The 25,629-nt window shown below is 41.8% G+C and overlaps 1 protein-coding gene and 1 long non-coding RNA gene across 2 annotated transcripts in view; one reads left to right on the top strand and one right to left on the bottom strand.

The window, feature by feature from the left end:
• Positions 1 to 25,629, top strand: part of SCD5 (stearoyl-CoA desaturase 5) — a 151,734-nt gene that overhangs the window by 116,633 nt on the left and 9,472 nt on the right. The window lies entirely within an intron of this gene.
• LOC144304232 (uncharacterized) lies at positions 20,093 to 24,690 on the bottom strand. Its single transcript, XR_013371172.1, has 2 exons — positions 24,575 to 24,690; positions 20,093 to 20,391 (listed from the first exon to the last, which is right to left on the bottom strand). It is a non-coding gene; the product is annotated as an uncharacterized LOC144304232 (long non-coding RNA).

The raw sequence follows: 25,629 nt of genomic DNA, 5'->3' as shown, positions 1-25,629 counted from the left end.
TTTCAACATAGGAATTTGGGGGGACCCGAACATTTACTCTAACCACCTACATCTTAAATCATTTGCTCAATATTCTTTTGATTATACCTTGCTGTTTGAAAGGGGTTACAATGGTCTAAAGTATGAGTGAGTACTCATTTTCTTTGGTAATTATCCAGCCTGGAGAACATAGAGATCCATAATCTAAAATAAAGCTTAGAATCACTGCAGGGATCACTAAAGGAGAGAGCTTCCAGAATACATGGATATAGCGCAACAGTTTGCGTATTTCTACGTCCGTGAAACCACCTTTACTGGTCCTCTGCTGGTCAGGCCATGTGGAGGCCACAGATTCCTTAAAGATTGAGTCTTTGCACTTGGGGTGTGAGATGGAGTGAGGGTGGACCCTGTCATCCGCAACACTGCCACATGAGGTCTCAGCCTTGCTACCTACCCTCAGCTGAGCAGAGGACTCCCTCCCTGAGTAACAGGCCCAGTCTTGGGTCACTTTGGTGGCACACCTTACAGAGCTCATCTCCTGGTCACAATCTCTACCTGTTCCTCTGGGGTTCTCTGAGTGCACCAAGCCCTGTCCCAATTTTGGTGCCCTGGGTTTGCAGCTTATTCACTAATTTTAGTCCTGAGCCAGTACAAATGTTGCAGTTGGCTCATAAACTTGAACTTAACCAGCCTCATGACAACTTACCAAGAAAAATTCACTAGGGATACCTGGGTGGCTCAGTTGGTGTCTGACTCTTGAGCTCAGGATCATGAGTTCAAGCCCCATGTTGGGCTCCATGCTGGGTATGGAGACTACTTTAAAAAAAAAAAAAAAAAAAAAGGTTTGCCAGAGAGCCAGGCTCAATCAGCTTTCCTTTATACGGTGTAATAAAAGAGAAAAGATGGTGGCATTAAAGATAACAGGAAAAGAACACAATTGAAGCTATAGTTCTAGACTTTTCCTCTAAAAGATAATTTTACCAAGGCTATAATAACAAATAGTTAACTGGACTACTTCAGCTTTTACTCTACTGTCAAGCTGTGAATGGCAAGAAGACAGGCAATAGGAGGTGAGAGGGAGAGAAGCTAATTGGATCACATTTAGACTTTGGCAACTGAGCCCTGCCCTAGGTCATGTTCCTACAAGGGCTGTGCTTTTCCCCATGGGGTAAGGAGATCACAGGGCAAAAAGGCACATATCACCTGGAATCTTCTCCCACTTGTAGACCATGCCTTGGGGTCCTAGGAACCTGGAATTCCCTGCCCAAATGGCTCTGAGCCTACACAAGTCTCCCCAGGGCTCTGTCCTCCTGGTGGGAGGTGTGTGTACCCTAGTCCTGAAGAGTGGCCAAGATGCAATGTTAGCCTGAGGATGGGCTTAGATGCATGAGCTTGGGTGTCCACAGAAAGAGGGCAGAGCTAGGGGTGGAGAGAAAAACAGACCACAGGCTAAGGCCCTCTACCTCTGGTCTGAGCCCTCCGAATGTTGGGGTGAGCCTAGAAGGAGGCCACTCATAAGGTTGGCAGTGGTCTGTTGGTTAGGAGTTGTGTTTGTTTGTGTGAGCAGAATAGAAGTTTATTTCCCTTATATATAAAAGAATCATGAAGGCCCAGGTTATGGCAGCATCACAGGGTCAGTTGAGAACCGGATTCTTTATCTTCTGCTCCATCAACCTTAGCATATGACTTTCATCCTTCCATTTTAAGGTCCAAGATGATCATTAGAGCTCCAACCAGAAGGAAAATGGGGGTGCAGGTAGGGGGTAACTGCTCACTTGAGTCAGTCATCTTTAAAGAGCTTTCCTGGGAGACACACAGCTTATCCACATGCCTCTCAGTAGCCATGTCTGCATTCAAGGGGAACCAGGAAATGTAGTCTCGGTTGATGCATTGTACCCTTGCATGAAATCCTGGTTTTGTTCTTATGGAAGATGGTGTGAATTGATATGGGGTAAGAAATTAGCAGTCTTTCTCATAGTTACTTTATTAATTACTTAAGCAAAATGACTGGCCATCACAAGTTACTTAGTCTGACGTTTTCATTATAAAGCAAGTGAGTGGCCTTTCTGCCACCATTTTGTGATCAGAAGCTGGAATCTTGCATCATTTTTCCGAGATGGCAGAGTGAGGATAAAATCTAGAGATTGTTCCTTTTAATGCTTTGCTTATCCCATTGATTCCCATACTAAGATAAGAAATTTCCTTCGAAGTAGCATGCAGACACTGTCATATGCATTTTTGAGGTCATTGACAAGAATGCTAGTAGTCTAGTCCAGACACATGGAAACAAGGTCCTTGCTTCATTGCCACAGTGATGGGATAAGCTGAGAGAAAATAGATGGAATGATCCAGAAGAGTGAAGCAATTCTGTTTTGGTGCCCTAGGAAGGTATGAAAATGTATAAATTTTGCCATTCCAATAAGATTGACACTTGAATGGCTCGAACCTATTGAGGCCTACTTCATTTCAATTTCTCCCCTGGTCTGTTATCATTAGTCTTTTTTTTTTTTCTTTAATGATGAATATCACATTTCTCAGTGACACCCTCTTTTTTTTTTTTTTTTTAATAACTTTTATGCCAATCCTTTGTCTAAACCCAACATATATTTCTGTGTTGGTGACAACACATAGCAAGGGCAGAGCAGTCAGACAAGTCTATAATTGACTCATCACTTCTCTATCTTGCCCCCTCATCTTCCATGTGGGAGATCCCCTAGGGAGAGGGATGAGTCATCTGGAAATTTAAAACCAATCTGACCCATCTCTGCTGACCAAATCCATTACTCTTTGATTAAAGTTCCATGTGGGACTTCTGGGGAGTGTCTCTCTATTCTGAGCCCATTTTCCTTGGGGACCTACCCTATTTGTTGCTAAGTTAATAGAACAATTCTTGTCTAGATATTAGTGACTTTGAGTGGCTGAGTACACTCAAGGCCTTAGTTGGTTAGTTGTATTCTGTGGAAAACTCTATGGAAATAATCCCCAAACGAGAGACCCTGGATGATGAGATATTCAAACATCTAGACATGTGGATGAGATATGGAGACAGACAAAGAGGCAGTGCCCTCTGAGCACAACCATCCTCTGCTACTCCCTTGGGTTGACCACTGCCTCTTTCACTTGAGTCCTTGATTGTCCTGCAACAGCAAAACCAAACTGACCCTAGGGTAGGCATCACTTGTTTATGCTATATGCAGAGTCCAGCTCTTTGGTATACTCTCTGCCAACTCACAATTAATAATATAAGCCATGAGCACATGACATTTCTCAGGGATTCAGCTTCCTCCTCTTTTCTGCATATATCACTTTTCACTCAACAACTGTATTCTGGGCACTCACTATATACCAGGAATTGTTCTAGGTGCTGAGGATGGAGTAGTCAACAGGAGAACCAGATTCTGGAGGACACTCGCTTCCTCTTTCTAGAGTTCCCCCTGTTTGGGTTTGGGAATGTGAGAAGGAAGCTCCACCATGCATCTGCCCTCTGCCTGACTGGGCTTCTCTCTCCATAGATGGTCACTTTTGCTGCTCTTCTTTCCATCTCTCCTGTTGCTCAGGCCCCATCCCATGAATCTGTTTTGGTTCACTTCCTCTTGTCTGTTTGCCTCTTTCTGTTCCCATAGTCCTTATGTCTTCACCTGCCAGAGGGCTTTGTTTCTTCCTTTGTGCCCTTCTCTGCATGGGGACATTTTCCCTCATTAGTCACACCGTGTTCTCCAGGCTCTGATATTCCTCCTGTTGCATAGTTTTATTAGAGAATAAAAGCCATGTAGCCGATTGCTCAAGCAGACTTTGTCTTCTTCTCAGGGGGGAAATGAGGATTTTTGGTCCTCTTGTATTCTTTCCTCATGTCATCATCTTGCTCTGATTTAGTCTTTCCACACGTTCCTTGTGTATCTATGTAAATATGCCCTCTCCTTGAATCTTGTCTTTCATTTCTGAGGAGCAATCTATCTTTGGTGAACATTTTGAGCCCTAGAATCTTCTTTCCCATTGTGTTCTCACCTCAAATCTTTGCCTCTTATCCTGGCGCTGCAAGAGTTTTGAGGATGAAATCATTTTTTCTTTGAATAGTTGTCCCTGTATCCAGCCCTAGTTGTCAGAAGTTAAAATTCTGAGTTTCTAAGTTCCATGGATATGATATAATCAGCTAAAGAAGTGTGAACTAAGGCAGCCCGGCGGGGAGGGGGGGTGGTGGCGCTCAGTGGTTTAGCTCCGCCTTCAGCCCAGGACCTGATCCTGGAGACCCTGGATCAAATCCCACATCGGGCTCCCTGCATGGAGCCTGCTTCTCCCTCTGCCTGTGTCTCCGCCTCTCTCTCTCTCTCTCTCTCTCTCTCTCTGTCTCTCCTGAATAAATAAATAAAATCTTTTTAAAAAAAGAAAAAGAAGTGTAAACTATGTTTAATTAGATTTCTTTTGTTAAAAATCAATGGAAGACATAGAAGATCCTTTACTCTTAAACTTTTGGCCTTTCTAAAGTGACTGATTACTATAGCCAAAGAACTCAATCGTACTCTGGGATACAAGAAAGAGATGATTCAATATTGAGGTTGCAGGATCAACGCCAACATTTCCCTATTTTAGTGGTTAAAAATTCAGGCGAGGGAGAAACCAGTGTGGCATATAATTCAACTGCTTGTTTTGACTTTTTAAAAATTTCCAAATCAAACTGTTATTTGTTTGCCTCTGTAAGAGGTACTTTTCCTATGAGGACTTTGTGAGCATTTGCCAATTTGCCTCTCTCCCGGTCTTCTTCCTTCCTCCCCTCCCCTCCTCTGTGGGCATAAAAATATATAACTTCATTAATAATATTTTTCTTTCCCCACATTAACCATTCCATTTCTTTTTTTAAAAATATTTTATTTATTATTTATTTATTTAAGTCACAGACAGAGAGAGAGAGAGGCAGAGACACAGGCAGAGGGAGAAGCAGGCTCCATGCACCAGGAGCCCGACGTGGGATTCGATCCCGGGTCTCCAGGATCGCGCCCTGGGCCAAAGGCAGGCGCCAAACCGCTGCGCCACCCAGGGATCCCAACCATTCCATTTCTATGTGAAATTCCCCTGGCAAGATGAGGAGATAGTTTCTTAAATGTCTGGAATCTCAATACTTCACTGACTAGCGTGTTAGACATACTAATTGACAGGTATCAATGGATTCTGGAACTGCTGTTTGTAAAGTGGTATCTTAGTTTCATTGCTGATGGCAGTGAAGGCGTCTTCATATATCTTCAATACGCTTCAATAGCCAATAATAGCTGTCATTTATTAACCTCCTGTTATGTACTCACATTGTGTCTTTTTTTTTTTAAGATTTTATTTATTTATTCATGAGAGACACAGAGAGAGAGAGAGGCAAAGGGAGAAGCAGGCTCCATGCAGGAAGCCTGATGTGGGACTTGATCCCGGGACTCCAGGATCACAGCCTGGGCTGAAGGCAGGCACCAAACCGCTGAGCCACCCAGGGGTCCCCCACATTGTGTCTTTTTACACATTATCTCTGATCTTTTCAATAACTCTATCATGTAGATGATGGTATCTGGATTCTGGACTTGAATTCTCAATATTCTGGCTTCCTGTGGCCTCAGTTAATCACTGAAAAAGAATAGCAAATGTTTCCACTAAATTATTCTTTCTCTAGGAAAATACTACTTTACTACAAAGCTAAGAAGAAATTTTAGCTAGGTTTTAATGTAAAAATTAAGAAGTCAAAAATAGTTTGCTTCTATAGAAGTCAAAGCAAGATTAATTTTATGAAGGACATTTTGGTACAAGTATAAATTCTCAGTAATACTTAGATATTATGAATTCCTGGTTCTCTTTCTAGACCAAATAGAGGATCATCTTCTAATATTTTCTTGGAATAAAGAGACTTTCAGTTATGTATGTGGTTCCAGCTCCAAGGTTTCATCCAGGAGAGATAGCATCAATAATTCATATAAGAGGCTTTTATTTATTTATTTTTTTTAAAAGATTTTATTTATTTATTCATGATAGTCACAGAGAGAGAGAGAGGCAGAGACATAGGCAGAGGGAGAAGCAGGCTCCATGCAGGGAGCCCGATGTGGAATTCGATCCGGGGTCTCCAGGATCGTGTCCTGGGCCAAAGGCAGGCACCAAACCGCTGCGCCACCCAGGGATCCCGAGGCTTTTATTTAATACTTATTTATTCTCTTAAAAGTTAGATGTATTACTAATCACTTATGAGAAGAAACCCCTTTTTTGCCTTTTCATTGTCTTTTTTTTTTTTTTTTTTTTTACCAGAAGGGCAAAAAAGTGGGGGAAAGTTTTCATAATATAAAATTTATTTTCTAGTTATTATTTCCTCCAACAATTACTTTACAAAATTTTTCTAACCTCATAGCTCTTGGGATCCATACATCATTTTTCAAAAACATTTAAGACAGAACATGAGAATAAAATCCTACTTTTAGTACAAAATTTAATAAAAGTTCATCACAGAAAACTTAGCAATTGCAAATAAACTTTATAAAGGATAAAAGAATCCAAAATCCTTCCATTTAGAAAGAAAAATCAGTTAAAATTTTGTACATCCTTCTAAATTTGTTTAAATGAATCTTGCTCTTCTTTCTTTTTACAAAACTTTATTCATACTCTATATGCTATAAGAGTAACTAAAATAACAAGAATTCCTGGGTGACTCAGTCAGTTAAGCGTCTGACTCTTGATTTCAGCTCAGGTCATGATCTCAGAGTCATGGGATCAACCCCCGCATCAGGCTCCACACTCAGGGTGGAGTCTCCTTGTCCCTCTCCCTCCACTATTCCCCCCCACCTGCCTTATGCTCTCTCTCAAATAAATAAATAAAATTTAAAAATAAATTAAAATAAGGAGAAATATATTTAATATTTGCCTTCTTTATTTTACTTCTAGTCTTTGTTTTCTATGTGTGTGTGTATTCCAGTTTCCATTTGATACTATCCTTCTGCCCGAAAAACTACCTTTAACAGTTCTTGTATCACATGCCTATTGGCAGTGAATTCTCAGGTTTTGCTTGACTGAAGGTCTTTGTTTTATCTTCATTATTTTTATTTATTTATTCATGAGAGACACGCAGGGAGAGGCAGAGACAGGCAGAGGGAGAACCTGATGCAAGACTTGATCCCAGCTCCCCAGGATCACGATCTGAGCCGAAGACAGATGTTCAACCACTGAACCACCCAGGCACCCCTTAGCTTCATTATTGAGAGGTATCTTTACTATACATAAAATTCTGGATTGGCAAGTCTTTTTCTTACAGATTAAAAGATGTCAATCCCTTGTCTTACACTTTGCATAGTCTTTAAGAAGTCTGCTATGCTTCTTCTTCTTATTCCTCTGCATGTAATATTTCCTTTTCCTCTCTGTCTTCAAGATTTTTTCATTATCTTTGCTTTTCAGCAGTTTGACTCTGGATATATAACTAGGGGTTTTTGTTTGGTTTGGTTTGGTTTTTGTTTGTTTTGTGAGGAAGCAGTTATCTTGCTTGAAATTCTTTGGGCTTCTTGGATCTGTGCCTTGTTGTCTTTCATTAATTTTGGAAAACTCTTGGTCTTTAGCTCTTCAAACCATTTTTGGCCTTGTTTTCTCTCTCTCTTCTTCTTCAGGGACTCCAGTGGCATTTATGTTATACCATTTGATATTGTTCCACAGCTCATGGAGGTGCTGTTCTATTTAATTCATTCTTTTTAAACTTATATTCCATTTGAATAGTTTCATTAACATATCTTCAAGTTCACTAATACTTTCCTTAACTATGTCTTATCTGCCAACGAACCCATCAAAGGAATTCTATATCTCTGATACTATTTTTTAAGTAGAGCATTTGCATTTGACACTTTTATACCTTCTTGTCTCTCTGATATCTCCCATCTGTTCATGCATATTGCCCACCTTTTTCATTAGATCTCTTTAATATGTTAATTATAGTTAAGGTCCCTGATAGTTGCATCAGCTGAATCATCTTTGAGTCTGGTTCTATTATTGCTTTATCTCTTGACAATGTTTGATTTTTCTTACATTTTTGCGTGCTTTGTAATTTTAAATGATATGTAGGACATGTCTAGAAGAACCGAAGTACTAAAGTAAATATAATTTATGCTTGACAATGCCCACATCTATTCTTCTTTCAGAACATTAGTAGAGCAGGGGAGGGTGGCCGAGGGTGAAGGTTGAGTCAATTAGGAGTTAAGTTAGAGTTGGGTTTAATGTACACAGACTTCAGTAGATGGCTGTTGTTATTATATGCTTAGAGTAGACCCTTGAGTACTGGAAAGCCTTTCTAACTATTAATGCTTTACCATTAGCTTTCAGCTGTCCCTGCATACCTGAACCACAGAGGACATGTCTCTCTATGCTCTGGCCTATCCCAAGTAAGGGGGAGGGGGGACTTCTATTGCTTGCCTCTCTATGCTCATCTTGTTGTAGGGGTTTGGGATTTCTTTGTTGTCCTGACCCTGTATCAGTCTTAAGTAAGCCCTGTGTACCTGAAACTTGGGTTAAGGCTTCTTGAACATTCTTGCCTCTCACCCAGAGGTCTCTGCTTTGGAGCAGGGCAGCATCCTGGGCACAAACCAAGGGACAGAAGGTTTTTGCTTCCATTTCTCCCTCAGCAGCAGTGGCTCTGCCTTATGTCTAGGTATGGGGTGAGAGTTTCCTACTTCCCCCTCAGAGACGAGCAAGTTTTGTTTCTCTTATTCTCACAGAAGCATTGGGCTTTTGCCTGGTCCTAGAGGCAAAAGGTTTTCTGCCCTCCTCCAATGGCTTAATATTTTTACTTTGCAAGAGAAGTCCCTGGGGAAGAAGTCAAGGCTTTGTGCTTGTCTTTCAGTGGCAGCTGGTCACCTCCTGCATGTCTACATGGTGGAGGGGCGGCTCTCTCCGATTTCCTACTTTGCTCTGACTTTCTTGTGAACACCTAGTACAGGTCTATAGAAAACTATAGAAAAGAGCTGGATGATGAGTGCAAACTCCCTTGTGTCTGAGGCTTTAACCTATTCCAAATTGACACACTTAGCCCACACTTGGCCTTTAAGGATTCATTAAATTCTTAGCTGATTTCTTCTCATCTACTAAAATGATGGCCACATCTTTTATGCTCTTCCAAGTGAAGCAGTTCATGGATGGACCTATCACTCTTTGGAATTCAATTCACTTAGTTGCCTTATGACCTCATCTCTCTGATGGGCTCAAAAGAAGTTATTATTTTGTATATTGCTCAACTTTTCTCATTGTTCTTATGGAAACAATGTTCTCTTGTGACTTCCTACATTCTAAGTGGAAGCAGAACTCTGCATCCTATTTTATAAGACCTGCAGTTTTTGCCTAGTGGAATCCTTTGGAATCTTTCTAGTTTTAGTGCCTGCTTAATATTTCATTGTGAGGATGAATCATTATTTCTGATGAACATTGAAAGATTTTTACCTTTTTATCATTAAAACAATGCTGAGATGAATAACATAAATTTTTTATCATACCTATGATATTTTCCTTTGGCAAAAAGCAGACTAGCTGAATAATATGTAAATTTCTCAACTTGCAATACTCATAGCATAATGGATTTGCAGATCTTTGATTACTAGTGAGGCTAAATATGTATTCATATGTCTTTTTGCCATTTGCCATTGCCTTTTTGCCATTTGCCAAAATGCCTTTTGCCATTTTGCCACATGCCATTTGCCATGACATACAGTTATTTTCCTTACAACTCCAAATCCACCGTTGGCTGAGGACAAAGATACCATCTCTTCAGCTCCTCCATCCATTTTTGTTGAAGAAAAGAGATCTAATTAAGTTAGATGCCAAAGCCCACTTTCCTACCCAGAATTCTCCACCTTTCATAGAACAGAAAGGCAGAACAGCCACAGATGAATCTGGTTCTAGACAGGCAAATTCACACATGGAGCATTTACATATTTCTTGCTCCTACTTACCATGGTGCTCTGAGCTGGGATATACCACTCAATAAGTGGTAATAGTCATTTTAGTGCTGATTTGATTTGTGGAAGACTCTCTTTCTAAAGAATCTGGCTACTACTAAGCTAGAATGAGAGCGATGTAGAAGTCATTTAAACAGGAGGCATCTGGGGATCCCTGGGTGGCTTAGCGGTTTGGCGCCTGCCTTTGGCCCAGGGTGTGATCCTGGAGACCCGGGATCGAGTCCCACATCGGGCTCCAAGCATGGAGCCTGCTCCTCCCTCTGCCTGTGTCTCTGCCTCTTTGTGTGTCTGTCATGAATAAATAAATAAAATCTTTTAAAAAATAAAATAAACAGGAGGCATCTGAAGGCACAAATGCATATATTTAAAGTAAGACATAAATTGGTTAACTGGGAAACAAATCCATTAGTTACTGTCCAACCTGTAGTTCTTGCCATGAAATTATTTACGAGGTTAATGTCCTTGTGAAAGTGATTTTGTGAAAATTTGCAATGAGGCTGAGTCCCTTTTTAAAATTGAAAGAGTGTTACTCAAGCAATTTGTAAAATTCAAGTACATTTTTTCTGTTACTGATGCAAATTGCAAATGGCAATATATTATGGAGACCCCTTGTCAGCTGACAGTTGAAGTGAAAATATTACCTTAAGTAATGAAGTTGTTGATGGCTGTTCTGTTACTCAAAATGAATATTTAGATTCTTCATGTGCAGGTTGTCATGTCAGAGCTATTAGATTTTCCTATGACACAATTTATTCTAATTCCTCAGTTTCATTTCATCATGTTATATCCTACTGAATGTGTTGTGGAATGATTAGGTTGAGAGACATGAGCTATTTGTTTTAGCCACAATTTACACAGGAGCACTGGAGAAATCACACCCTTGCTAAGCAGCCCTGGTTAGGATGCTCAGCCATTTTCTCTATTCCTTAAAGTGCAAAGGATTTCCAGAGACAAGGAGGGGTCCTCAACCATGAGGCTGCGCTACAAGACGTTTTGTAAATTGCATCAAAGAAGCATATTGAAAAGTAACCCTTCCTGGAATGTCCTGTTTGACTTTGTTATGTACTCACTGAAACCACTCTTCAAAGTGCCTCTTGATGCTGCATGCCCCTTCTAAGCCCTGGGAGATATTTTGAAGGTCAGAAGAGAGACGCATAGCAGCGGGACTTGGCAATATTATACAAAGTAACACTGACAGCATTATATATATATATATATATATATATATATATATATATATATGAATCATTATATATATTATATATAATGATTATATATATAATCATATATATATGGTGTGTATATATATATGGTATATATATATATATACCGTATATATTGGGGGCATTATGTAAAGTAATAGTTGTGCATTCAAAAACCAAGCCATTTTTTTTAACCATGTGAAGCATAGGGAGAATATAATCTATATTAGCATTGGGTTGTTTATTCATTCATTTATTCATCTGATACAAGGAAGCAGCTACGTATGGAGAGGTAAAACAGCATCTTGGAATCAAAAGAGCCCACTTTTGGCCTTCTAGACTTCATTTCCACAGCCATAATATGGTGATAGTGGTGATATCTACCTTACAAAATTATTGAGTGAATAAATTAGGTAATGTGTGTGAAAGTGTCCATCACGGAGAAGATGTGCAACAAATATTTGTGTCATTAACCACACATGAAGCATTGTATGGAAGCTATTCCATTTACGAAGACCTTAGTTCTAAGACCCCGCTCATGGGTCCATTTTTGCCCGTAAGTGCAAAGTGACTGAGAGAGGCTTAAGTTACCAGTTTCCAGATGTTACCTACATAAAGAAAAACATAAGTGAGCCCTTCAAAGCTTTAGACCAGGAGTACTCTTCTCTTCTTTACATTCCATTCTACATTTTCCCCCACATGTGGCCCTCCTGTGGTTACAGTACCCTCCTTTGCCACCACAAGAGGCTCTGCCGATTTGGATGGCCCTGAACCCAGCGACTTTGAACCTGGGGAGCCGCCCTCACCTTACAGCAGACTCATGAGCTCTCTTCACCATGTTTAGGCTTAAGTACACTCAGAAACTCCTGGCCTTCACCAGGATTAACAAAGTTTAGGCCAAGGGATATCATTTGTAGCTGGTAACATGCAGCCACAACCCCCCAAAATTGCCCTTTTCATTTCACCAATCCCTGTCCCTTTCCTTTTTGATGACTATTTGGTCTTTGGCCTTTGGGAGCCTTCCAGCTCTTTCAGGAGCACTCTGCAATATTAGGCATTCACTTACCTTCAGTTTTGAAAAGTTATTTCTACTTTTGTTTCCATCATGACTGTGTGTCTCCTTTTTTTGCAGCATTTTAAATGCACTCACCACCTTTGCACTTTTCAAACTGATGATGTTACTGATGTTCACAAAATAGCTCATCTCTGAGCACAAATCCAGCTACCGTCCCCCTGAGTAACGAACACTGTGTGGCAATGACTGCTTGTGGCTGCTAATACCATCTCCAGAGTTGATGCCCTTTTTCCACCCTGTTTTGTTTATACTGTGAACTTCCTTAAATGGAAAAGTTGTAAGTAGAGGCATTTCTGTATTAAGGGATGTGGATGATATAAAGGGAAGAAAAGGGATACTCTTGGCTTTTATTAATCATATCATTTAATTGGGAAGAAAAGAGGGGTGCCTTGGTGGCTCGGTCGGTTGATTTTGGCTCGGGTCATGATCTCAGGATCATGATCTCCAAGCTCAGTACAGAATCTGCTTAAGATTGTCTCTCTCCCTCTGCCCGTCCCGCTCTCCCACTCCCGCTTGTGCTCACTCTCTTTCTCTTAAAAAGGGGTGGGGGGAGGGTTGGAAAAGACAAATACTTACAAACCAGCCAGAGGCCTCCAAGTTCATATATGAGAGCAGCCGAGGGAATTCACAGCCAAGGAGAGCAGGGTAGAAGGAGGTCCCTGAGGCCTGCATGAAGCAATGGTTCATAGCCTTCTCTGACACTCTCGTTCTCCCGGGACAGTCTATCCCTTTGTTACAACTTCTTTTGCATCCTCAATCAGTGCTCATAGTTTTCTAAATACACATATGTTTCGTGTTCAGTGCATTCCTAGGCATTCTATAAATTTGTGGTCATTGTTAACAGGAATCGCTGAGGTTTTATCCCCGTGAGAGGGATAGTGAATAGATACATAGACACCTCATCTCCCCTCCCTAGAGATCCCAGGTGAACAGCACAACTGTCAAGGTGCCCAGACTTTTCACCAGCACCACCAGGCGTCACACCTGTCATTGAGATTGTCGCCCCAAGGCACAGGGTTCCAATGGAGAAGCACCATTGAGATAGCCGACTTAATCAGCCCTAGAAATTAAAAACTCACTTTCCTCTCTCCTTGCTTTTGTCAAAGAAATGCTTCCACGGATTCAGAAAATTACAAAATACATGCATGAATGAACAGGAGCATTCATGCTCCCTTCCTGGGGAGCGTACCTTATTGCAAAGGGTACTCTAAGAGTCAAATTCTTAGTCTAAAATACTGAAATAGCAAAGATTAAAAAGGATGCATTCCCAGCAAAAAAACAAAACGAAAAAAAACCAAAGAACTTACTGTCACCCACTGGCTGAGGAAATCCTGTCAGAAATCAGCTTTGAACTGTCTCCCTGTCCAAGTCACTAATTTCTCCTCACACTGCCTATTTTCATATACAACAATAACAAATCTGTCACACAGATACAAAGACTCTTAGTGCTGAGATAATGTGATTTGTCAAAACATGCTCATTGACTCAACTGAAGTGTGCTATCTCTTCTGACATTTGGCTTTCTCTTATAAACCTACTCTTATCTTGTCTTTCATTTTAAAATAGAGAAAAACAATTACTCAGGTGTCCTAACTATCAAGAGATTTAGACAAACCCCATATATCTACATGTATTTCAAGATAAGTGAACAGGCTTTTACATTCTGTCCAACTAAGAACCTGGGTAATGAAAACTTTCATTTACAAGCAGAGAACCAATATTTGTTTTAGTGGACCGAGAAAGCAATGCATCTTCTGGAACTTAATAACTAATGCCTCCAGGTGAGAATGAGATATGAAGAGTCTCAGAATCCCAGGTGGTGATGAGGGGATTTCTGGATCTTCAAGGCCAAGTGCTTCCAGAGAAAAAGAGGAATAGAAATTAAAAGTCCTTCGCGCTCACACACATATCTTTAAAACTGTGGTGGCTCTATTTAATATGGAAACATGACTCTCTGTGCTCTTTGGGGCTGTGCTCATTATTATCTGTACCAAGTACTACCAGGACAAGAGAAAGGGAAGCGGGGAAACGATGACTTAAGCCATTCAAATTTCATATTGAAAAATCGGGGGATGCCTTGGTGGCTCGGTGGTTAAGCATCCAGCTTGATGGTTAAGCTTTGGCTTGGGTGGTGATCTCGGGTTCCTGGGATCGAGTCCCACATCAGGGAACCTGCTTCTTTTTCTGCCTATGTCTCTGCCTCTCTCTGTGTCTCTCATGAATAAATAATAAAATCTGAAGGAAAGAAAAAGAAAGAAAGAAAGAAAAGAAGAAAAGAAAAAAGACAAAAGAAAAGAAAATTCGAGTCCAAGTTGTCTTGCCAGAAAGGATGACAGACATGAAACCTGAGGTCCTTGTCTCACAGTTACTGGCCGCCTCCTCCATCACTATGGACAGCTGTGAGCTGATGCTGCCTGGCATGCAGATAGGCAAAACATTTACTTTTAGGTGATTCCCCTCTGGTTCTCATTCTGAATCTTTTTGCTCTTGAAAATACAAAATTCTAATAAGCTCAGTTGTCTGTTTCAAGCCCATATCTAATCTTAGAATAACAATGATCACTTCCAGTTGCTATTTTTTATTATCTCTAGGATATCCTTTATCATATCGATTTCAGTATAGTGAGTCCTCACTAGGTAGCTGACTCTGTTCTCCTCGCCTAAGTCGGACCTCTCAGATCTTAACAAATGATGGAATCTGAGCCTCTGAGAAGCTGACTCAGTAACATTTTGTAAATGGCAGAGCTGGAATTTAAGCAGACTCTGTTCGAGTCCGAAGCACGTGCTCTTTCTAGTAGGCTGTGTTGTATAGAATATTATCTTTCTTCTTTCTCCACTTCATTCTATTGCCTACTTCTTTTGCGGGTACATTTTATCTTTATTGTGGTTCTAAGTTATTCAGAATCAGAGCTTATGCTTTACATGTGAGCCAGAGCTGCCTCCTACTTAAAACCTTTTCATGACTTCCCCTTGGGAAAAGTGACAACAGTCTATTATCTCCCTGGCATGCTTACATCGTGTCCTGGTATTTCCCACCTTATACTTCACTCTCTAACTATGCCATTCCTCTCACACTTAGGCTTTTCTGTCCGTGACACTGCCTTTGTTTCTCTTACTTCTCTGGCATAGGTCCTTCTACTCAAAGTGTGATTCTGGAACCAGAGCCATCAGTATCTCCTGGGGCCTTGTCAGAAATGCAGATTTCAAACCCCACCCCAGGCCCCAAGAGATTCAGATGCGCAGTGACTGTTTGAGAAGCACTGATCTAGAATGTTCTTTTTCACCTAGACAGCTCTTACTCATTCTTCAAAACTCATGCCTAGGAAGCTGAGGTCAGCAGTTCAAGGACTGTCTGGGTGGGGGCTCCCTAAGCCTTTTAGGAGGTCTGTGAGGTCCTCCCTTTTCTAACCACATCACTATTAGGCACAGCTTCTTCATAGACTTCCACCAAAACAATATATTACAATAGAATCACTGCAGAAGCAGACGTCTCAGTTCAGCAACTTCTATTAAAGCCAGACATTAGAGATATGCAATTATGTAAACTGATGCCATCCTCACACTAAAACTTTTTTTGTTTTGGAAAATATAGTTATTTTTCATAAAAGTATTATTTATATTAATATGTAATAGGTTTATTATTTAATGAATTCATCAATTTCACATTTATTTTATATTAAATGCATTTGCATATTATAGATACTACTTTATATTATATGTTGTAATTTTATATTATTAACATTGAATATTTAACAAATCAATAAAACATTTCTTAGTTTGAATTTCCCCTACAGTAAATATTGATAAATGTACTCCATATTTACAAAAGTTCTTTGGTGCTCTCAATAATATTTAAAATATGTAAAAGGGTCCTGAGACCAAAGAGTTTAAGACCCATTGTCCCAGAGTGAGCTAAGTACCCCTTTTCATCAGGTCTATAGAATCGTGGGCATATCTCACATTGCTGCTTATCATGCTGTATTTAAATGATCCATTTTCATATTGCTCTCATTAGACCTTAAGCTCCTTAAGGACCATGATGTGTCCTATTCATCTTTCTATTATTGAGTCTAATGAAACACCTAGCATCCCCCAAAATACTTTCAGATTGAGGAGTGTGTTTATTAACCAGTTTATGGACAACCCACAGCCAAGAACCAGCTTTTGGGGTGATACTTTGTGTGTGATGCTGTCACCCTCAGTTGCTGAAGTACGCAGCACCTGGACATGCCCACCAGTCCTGGTGCAGTTCCATTCCCTCACAATATGGCTCAGCAGCCTGGGGTCCTACCTCCCAGGGTGAGGTAGGGAAGTCTGTGAGCACACTGCCCATTCATACAGCGTCTCCTCACACCAGCAGTGATCTTATCCAGGACTCTTGGCACCTCTGACCCATAAAGGTCTAGTGAGAGGACTAAAGAAACACAGGTGCAACAAGAGACACCTTTGGCCGTGTCTGCCTGGGACTGGACCTTGGCCAACTCTGGTGTGAGAGGAGGAGGAAGGAAATGTCTCTTTCCTACAGCAGAATCCTGCCTCAGACCAAATTCTACCAGAATTAGCAGTTAGGGACAAAATCAACCATACCAGGCATCGGAAGCTTGATGAAGCCCTGCATCTTGCCCTTTCAGACATGCCAGTAAACTCCTTGCAGGGAAGGCCTGCTGCAGTAGTATCACCTTCTTGTCAGAATCCAGCAATAAGGGCACCTGGCTGGCTCAGTGGTTGAGCGTCTGCCTTTGGCTCAGGTCCTGATCCCGGGATCCCTGCAGGGAGCCTGCTTCTCCCTCTGCCTACATCTCTGCCTCTCTCTTATGAATAAATAAATAACATCTAGAAAGAAAGAAAGAGTGAGAGAGAGAGAGAAGAGGGGAGGGGAGGCGAGGCGAGGCAAGGCAAGGACCCAGCAACAGAATTCCATCAGTGGTTGGGCACAGGAGTTTCAGTGTCGCCACTCTAAGGAATAGATGCTGCAGAGAGTCACCTGTATAGTATTTCTAGCCAATACACATATTTCGACCATTGATTTTACCAGTGAAAATTCATTTCCCTTATCTTAATTATAAACTCCTTGGGAGTGATTGGAGATAAAAATAGTTGAAGCCTGTAATGGACCTCTGCTTTGTGAACTCATTAGGATTTGTCAAATGTTTACTAAGCAGCCATGTTCATAATCCAGAAGTTTGGGGGGGGGCAGGAGCTGTGGGAGCAGGTTGCTGGAAGACACATTCTTCCCACATCCTTCTCCCAGAGGGAGTGTATTCTGAGGTTCAATCATCCATATGGTCTTTTGGAAGATGGTCCCACCAAGCAGTGGCTGGCTCAGTAACACACATTCCTATCAGCTCCCCTACTCTCCCTGCCTCCCACATTCTGTTTCCCTTGGACTGAACTTCTATAAAATAGTAGCATATAAGCTTTTGTCTTAAGCCCTGCCTTCTGGGGAATCCAGGATAAGACACTCATCACCATCAAGGAAGGTCAAGTTTTGTTCCATAAACTGATTAAGAAGGCAGAAAAATTGGGTAGTTCTGGTGGCTCAGTGGTGTAGCGCCGCCTTAGCCCAGGGCCTGATCCTGGAGACCCGGGATCGAGTCCCACGTCCGGCTCCCGGCATGGAGCCTGCTTCTCCCTCTGCCTGCGTCTCTGCCTGTGTCTCTGCCTCTCTCTCTCTCCTCTCTCTGTCTCTAATGAATAAATAGATAAAATCTTTAAGAAAAAATAAAAGTACTGTTCTGCAAATTCTTTATTATTATTATTTTTAAAGACCTCACCCTCTTATTCATGAGAGACACACACAGAGAGAGAGAGAGAGAGAGAGAGAGAGAGGCAGAGACATAGGCAGAGGGAGAAGCAAGCTTTCTGCAGGAGCCCAATGTGGGACTCGATCCGGGGACTCCAGGATCACCCCTGAGCTGAAGGCAGATGGCTTCACCGCTGAGCCACCCAGGCATTCCAATTTATTTTATTTTTTAAAAAGATTTTTATTTATTTGAGAGGGGAGAGCACGAGCAGCAGGAGGGTCCGTGGGAGAGGGAGAAGCAGACTCCCTCACTGAGTGCAGAGCCCATGTGGGGGCCCATCATAGGGTATCTGGTGTGATATAGGGCCCAACATGGGGCTGATCCCAGGATCCTGAGATCATGACCTAAGCTGAAGTCAGATGCTTAACTGACTGAACCACCCAGGCGCCCCCTTAAATTCTCTAAGTTGAACCTTCCTTAAATTGAATTCAATGTTCTTACCTAAATCCTCCGCCAAATCCTAAAGCAAGCAAAGATCAAAGTTCAACACCAACCTCAAATGTTTGGGGCCTTGGGAATCGAATATCTCTTTGAGAATTTGTTGAAAGCTGTGCACTCTGAACTCCAGAAAATGGAAATACACAAAAGAGTTTGTACACAATTCCATAGGTCCCAGATTAAGAGAAGTGGTTATGTTTCTTTCTGCAGTGCTCACTTTATCTCAGGTAGCAAGGATGAAAATGGAATGCAGGTTTAAGGGTGAGAGAAGATGGAAAGGCAGCAACTTTGTTTAAAAGTTTTATTTTGGAAATGCCTTTAAGTATTTCTTTTAGTCATCCTGTTCTATATACCATCAGGAGTTAGTGTGTGTTCCAATTACTGATTGAGAACACTTGATAACTAATTAGGAAGGGAGGGAGGGAGGAAGGACAAAGACAGAAGCAGAGACAAAGAGCCCTGGGGAAAGAACTGAAAGAGGGTCTAATCAACTTGACTTTATGTTGAGACAACTAGAGAGACTCTAAGTATCAAACCATTAGGAGGGGAACTCATCTAATTGCCTCTGCCAAAGACAGATAGATCCTCGCCCTCATTCCTTCTGGTGCAAGTCAACAATACAGCTGCTTCCTGGGGACCCACTGTGTCAACCAGCGTTTCATATTTAAGGAACTGAGAGTGATGTGACTTGGATCAAGACAAATCCTGTCCACAAAGAACTTGCCATCTACTTATAGTCAAAGCTTTGAAAAAGGCAAAAGGGCCTTTTAACCCTCCTTACTCCGTCTTAGCAATCAGCAGGCCTGGTTTGTCTTTAAGCACTTCATTGTTAGTGAGGTACAAATAATGCTCTTTGTGTTGAAATTCTGAAATGATTGTGTTTATCTCTTAAACTGCTGCTTAGTGATGAATGAATGCAAGCTGTTTGTACAAAGACCCATGAAATTCAAGTGGATGGATGCAGCTAACCTCCACATGCAAACCTCAAAAGCAAATAAAGCTGAAAGCAGAGAGAAAATTAAAATACATCTTTTCTCCCACCACCTTGCAAATTTCCAAAGATGCTTTTGTGAAGCAGTCGCTCCCCATCTCTGCTCCCTCCATCGGGGGAAGAGAGGCATCCGGAAGATGATGTTATGCATCTAGATAGTCCAATTAAAATATTTTCTTCTATGGGAATGCTTATCATGAAGTAGCACAGGGGAAGTGATGTCAAAACTAATTGAGGGTCAAAGCCAAATCTGGAATGATTAAGACTTTCAGGGCACACTTCAAATGCAGTAATCATGAGCTGTCTCACTTAAAGCCACTGCAACACTGGGGAGGCAAAATCAAGAGCATAGCAGCAGAGCCTGTTTTCAACCTAAACAATTCAGAGTCTGGAAGATTTTCTGAAACACTCCAAAGGGCTCCCCCATCAGGGGGCTTCCGTCTTCAGATCTGCATCCAAAGGAATCATCTTTCACCTCCATGTGGGCAATGCCAGAGGGGAACAAGGAGGTGGGAGAGAGAGTTCCATCCATTCCATTTACAAACTGCCAGGGCATATTATCTGTCCTCTAAATGAATGTTTAGCGAGCATAGGATGATTTTGCCTGGTTCCCTACAAGATGCAAAAGATGTAGGGAAAATGAATTTCTGGCTAGGCTTTAAGTGAAATCGCAAAACCAAACATGTTTAATCAAGATGCCGGTGACAGCTCATCGCTCATCGTTAGGATACATTTGTGGGGCTGTAATTTCTCTCTCACCCACAGTAGTGTTTGCTTCTTTCGTGTTTCCTCAGGCCAGTCCCCCTCAGAAGTCCGCAGTCGGCATATTATTTCTTCTTCCTTCAAGCTCTCATAGTTCTCCTCTGGAGATCTCACACACTGCTGGTTCTGGACTGCTGTGCTCAGGGTTAGCCAAGCAATAGGAAATGCTTGTAGGCAGAGAACAGCAACTTCTTTTTCATCTAAAGAAAAAATGTTTTAAGATGCTTAGCACACCCAGATTGGGGAAGTAGGGAGAGAAACAAGGAAGAAATCCTAAATTGTTTCTTCTCCATAGAACAAATTTTTGGTCTCAAGTCTATTTTTTTTAAAGATTTATTTATTTATTTATTTATTTGAGAGAGAGAGGGAGAGTGTGTAGGTGCGCAAGAGTGGAGGGAGGGGCAGAGGGAGAGAATCTTCAAGCAGACTCACAGATGAGCACGGAGCCCTACAAGGGGCTGGATCCCATGACCCATGAGATCATAACCTGAGCCAAAAACAAGAGTCAAACACTCCACTGACAGAGCCACCCAGGCACCCCAAGTCTCAAGCCTATTTTTAGTGTTTCAATTCTCTTTATTGTGATCCAGCTTATTGGAATAAAGATAGTCTCCAAAGCGTTGACAGAGTGGCAAGATGAGAGCCCATATCTTCTTTCATGTGCTATCACTGAATCTTACTCGGATTAGGGCATCATGGTGTGTGGTGGCATTTGATTGTGTGAATGGACTTCTCATCTTGAGCTAAATGCTAAGAAACATCTTCCCACTGTGGAATTGCTGGTGGGAATGGGAGGGTTTTCATTATCTATTGTGGGTCTGTTCTGGTAAGCTGTCACCTTAAAGCTATAGAAAGCTGCTCCAGAGCTATTTGTAGGGTGAGCTTGGATGCTTTGGCTTTTGTGTTTTGGACTCAAACCTGTGGGTCTCTGGTTTCAAATCTCCGATTTCAAATCCTTGGGTCATTCTTGGATTCCTACCAACCCTTCTCTCTAGTTCTTACTCCTTTCTTTTTCTCTCTTGATGATTCTAGAAGTCTTCTCAGGGTCTGAGTATCCACAGGAGGAGAAGAAGCCACTTCTATTCCAAACCAAGACCAAACCTGTTAGAGTGGTTATTAATGTTAAGTATTGCCAAAAAAAAAAAAAAAAAAAAAAAAAAAAAAAGTATTGCCAATGTTGCACCATATTTGGCAGCTCAGAGAATGACCTAGAAGCGCATTCTCAGAAATCATTTTTTTAAAAACTGGAGTTAGGAAGCGTCACGTGAAATTTGTTGGAAGCTGGGGCTTGGGACTTGATGAGTATAAATGTCTTTAATCAAATTCTTGGTTTCTTATTCATAATCCTGTGTTGGCACCTAGCCAAGAGATAAGCATCTCATGAAGAACCCAAAAAGCAGGCTGCATATTTATTGTGTAGTTTCTGTTGTTTTTTGGAAACCTTAGGATTTTATGTCATACTCTGTGTCCTACTGAGTCACTGTAGTGTTTTTATTTTCCTAAGAAGCTGAGAGCTCATAATTTATTAACCAAAGAATCACATCCACTTAATTGTTCAACAAATATGTAGGAGTGCCTGCTTTGTGTAAGCCCCTGTGCTAGGCTCTGGAGAGTGGCTTTCTCCTGGACTCTGCTAGCCCTGCAGTAGATCCATGTCACAGGACAGATTACCCTGGAAGCTGGCTCTGAGGTGGATATTACATTGTAAGAAGTGTACTGGAAAGGTGCCTGGGTGGCTCAGTCGGTTAAGAGTCTGCTTACAGCAGATCATGACCTACATGATCCCAGCGTCCTGGGATCAAACCCCACCTTGGGCTCCCTGCTCAGGGGAGAATCTGCTTCTCCTTCTCCCTATGTGCCTCCCCTTGGCTTGTGCGTGCTCATTCTCTCTCTCAAATAAATAAAAATGAAATCTTAAAGTAAAAAATGTGTACTGGAGAGGGTCCTTGGGGTTGACACTTATGGAAGAAGTGATGGAAACAGAACTGGGCAAGAGAAGAAGCTCAGTCCTGATCAGTCCCATCAAGGGCCTCAACCCACCCTATGGTGGGTCCTGAAGTTGGGGTCACTCTTCAGAGTCATTGAGAAATGAGGCAGTGCGACCAGGCCTGGGAAATGGACTACTCCCCTCATGTAAGGTTAGTACTGGATGGGGCATGACCTAGGTCAGGGCGCCTCCATCCAGCAGAAGCAGCACTGCCAGCGGCTCTCCGTTGGGAGGAGATCCTGATGGCACGTGAGTGTCCATACGGTATACTAGAATGCACTCAGCTACTCCACAGAAGGTCCTGATTCAAACGGCTTGTCCCAGAGTAAGACATCAGGAATAACACCACTCTGGGATTTGTTAGTTCAGTAGCTCATTCAAGGACCCTTCCATCTTCCAACTTTTTCATCATTCCCAACAAGAACTCTATACCCATTAAACAGGAGCTTCCCTTTCCCTTTCCCCTTCTCCCCAGCTCCTAGGAACATATATTCTACTTTCTGTCTTCATGAATTTACCTATTCTAGGTACTTCATACAAATAATATTTGTCCTCTCTGTCTGGTTTATTTCACTAAGCATGTTTCCAGGGTCTATCCATGCATATTATATCATATATAAAAATTTTGTTCCTTTTTATGTTGGAATAATATTCTCATACACACAGAGACACACACACACACAGACACACACACACATCATTTTGCTTATTCCATTCATCTATTAGTGGGGACTTGGGCTGTTTCCACCCTTTGGCTACTGTGGGTAATGCTTCTATGAACATTGGTGTATAAATATATGTTCAAGTCTCTGCTTTCCATTCTTCTGAACATATGCCTAGGGGTTGAATTGCTGGGTCATATGATAATTTGATGTTTAACCTTTTTGAGAAACTGTTTTTGGTAGCAGCTGCACCACTTTACGTTCCCACCAGCAATGTGTGCAGGCTCCTATTTCTCTCCATCTTTACCAACATTTGTTATTTCCATTTTTAAAAATTATACCCATTTCCCCCTCATAGCTTATTGACCACTGTTGACCAATTCCTAAATTAATTATTGGGAAAGTGAATAAGATCACCATTGATTGCTTCAAACTAACTAGGACTCACATCCTGGGGAGAGTCCACATTCCCTGAAGGACATGGCTGCAGAGAGAACAGTTGGATATCTGACCAAAATCAGATCTTTCTGGCAAGAAAGAGAGGATGGGGACGAATTATAGGGAGGCTACTGTCAATGTCTGCAATGGAGAGGCTTTAAAAACCTTAACACCCAGAACAGAAATTCTGATTCAGTTGAGCCAGTCTGCAGTGGGTTCCCAACATCAGTCATTTTTATATGTTCACCAGGTTGATTCGAATGCACAGTCAGGGTTGAGACCACTGACCTAGTAGGTGAGGCCATCCATTAAGCCCATAAGTATGAGAGCTGAGAAGTACAATGTGCAATGGGAGCCCTGGACAGAGCCTGCTCTGGTGGACCGAGGAAAGGATATTTAGAAATGTCAGGAAAGCAGGCTGAGAACATAGACACAGGAGACAGAAAAGGTGTTGCCTAAGGAATAGGAAGAAGTTCAGTCCAGCTGGAGTGAGGCATTCTGACCTCAAGGTGACAATATTTTTAATCAGATAATGGCAACTCTTAGAGCAATGGCTAGATCACGCACTTCAGCCTGGTTTACTTTCAGGTATATTTACCTATCCCCTCTGCCCTGCTCTTGGTAAGCCAGGTAAGCAGCAGGTTATAGTCACTGTATTTTAAGCCTACCTGTGCTTTGTACAACCAGTATGGCCTGAGGAAGTTCCATGACCTCGCTAGAGCTCTAGAAAGGTCCTACAAAGTGAGGTTACAGTGAGTCCCTCACAGGGCTCAGATGAGATGAGAAAATGTATGCATGTGAGTGTCCTACATTAATATGCTGATGAATTCCAAATTTCTGTTCCCATCAAACCTCTCTCCAGAGCACCCCTGATCTCCAGACCTGTACATCAAGCTGCCTACTTGACATCACCCCTTGAACGTGTAGTGGGCATTTCCCACCTGACATGGTTAAGATTGAGCTCCTCATGTGCTGCTCAAAACCAGCTCCCCCTCCATGCTTCCCTGTGGCAACTAATGACATCTCCATCCTTAGTGTCACCCTTGGCTCCTTTCTCTCCACAATCTGGTCTGTTAACAAGTCCTGTCACTCTGTTTTCAGAATATATTCAGAATTTGACCATTTCTCACACCCGCCCTCCCCCCCCCCGCCCCGTCATGATCCAAGTCGATGTTCTCTCGTGCCCAGATTTTGTAGCAGCCTCCTGATTGCTCTCCCTGCTCCTGCCCTTCCCCCCACAGTCCATTCTCAACCCTCCATCCCACTTAGAGTAAAGGTTGAAACCTTCCTAATGACCTGTCAGATCTTCTGTCACAAGGCCCACTATTATTCTCTTATCTCCGGCATTCTCCTCTTTTTTCACCTGCTTCAGCCCCAGCTCTCCTGCTTGTCCCCGAATGTGCCAGGAACACTCCTACTGCGGGGCCTTTGTGCTTGTGGTTTTCTTCACTGGAATCTTCTGCCCCATTTAGCCACAGGTGGCTAACTTCTCATTTCTTTCACAGCGTCACTCAAAGCCTATAATGTCACAAAGTCCTTCCCTAGACACCTTGTTTTAAATTTCAGCATTTGCCCTTGACTTCAAATTCTCCTTCTCTGCCTTATTTTTATCTTAGCACTTACCACTAACTTGCTGTATATATTGTTTATTTATATTGTTTTTTAGTTTTCTTCCCTACCAGGATATACATAAATATAAGTTTTTATATAGTACATACATAATATATATATTTATCAAGTGTTCCTACCAGAATACCCCAGCTCCCCAAGGGCAGGGATTTTTGTCTGATTTGTTCACTTTACATCTCCAGTGCCAGGATAGTGGGGACTCCATAAGTCTGTTAATACCACGCTTTACAGAAAAGAAACCTGTAATAACAAACCTCAAAATAACCTCAAAATAACAAAGCTAGGAAGTGGTGGAGTTGGGTAGTTAACTGTTCGATGGTGCTTTACACATAAAAATCCTCTTTAGCAAAAACACAGAGCAATGTCAGTGGCCCCTCTCCAGTCTCCTTCTGTACCACAGTTGAAGAAAGGAAATCCCTCAGATGAAGAAGGACTAGGGGCTGAAGGCCTCATGGACTAGTTGATGGACCCCTGGCTAGGGTGTTCAGATATGAGTGTCATTAAGCAAGGAAGCCAGGGAACAATTTCCACCCTTCTTCCCAAGCAAGAAAGGAATTAAGCTCCTGGAAGCAAATAGGCACAGGAGGAAGGCTCCTTAGCATCACGGGAAGATATGTCAAGTCCGTTTGAAATGGCTGGGGAGATTTTTTTGACGCAGATATCAGCTTCAAGACGTATGCCACTGGCAGCACCACCCAGACTCTCTGTGGCCCCTAAAAATT

Source organism: Canis aureus, chromosome 33, assembly GCF_053574225.1.
Source record: "Canis aureus isolate CA01 chromosome 33, VMU_Caureus_v.1.0, whole genome shotgun sequence".
NCBI classification, from domain to species: Eukaryota; Metazoa; Chordata; class Mammalia; order Carnivora; family Canidae; genus Canis; species Canis aureus.
The sequence above is the reverse complement of the archived record's forward strand: the minus strand, read 5'-3'. Positions and strand labels throughout refer to the sequence as shown.